We start from the raw sequence: 359 nt of genomic DNA, 5'->3' as shown, positions 1-359 counted from the left end.
CGTGAACTTTGATAACGAGGGATATTAATCTGATGAGAAATAGTCGTTCGGAATGAAGTTTGAAAATAACGAGAGAAAGGGTGAAAATATGTTAAATGGCAAATGAATAACTAGGAATAAAGGTATTGTGATAAATATGTTTGTTTTTTTACTTTAGAGTAGGAAAAGATATATGACGAATTATAGTAAAAGTAGAAGTAGAAATTAAAGATACTGTAACTGCTTTATTTGTTAATGACCCAGTTTACTCTATTTTAAGAGAAAAATGGTTAAAAGCCACGGAATACAAGTAAATAAAGGATAAATCAACATTATTTGAACGTTATAAATATACAAACAGATCAATAGATGCAGTTTTA

The sequence above is a fragment of the Penaeus monodon genome, chromosome 29 (assembly GCF_015228065.2).
Source record: "Penaeus monodon isolate SGIC_2016 chromosome 29, NSTDA_Pmon_1, whole genome shotgun sequence".
Lineage (NCBI taxonomy): Eukaryota > Metazoa > Arthropoda > Malacostraca > Decapoda > Penaeidae > Penaeus > Penaeus monodon.
The sequence above is the reverse complement of the archived record's forward strand: the minus strand, read 5'-3'. Positions refer to the sequence as shown.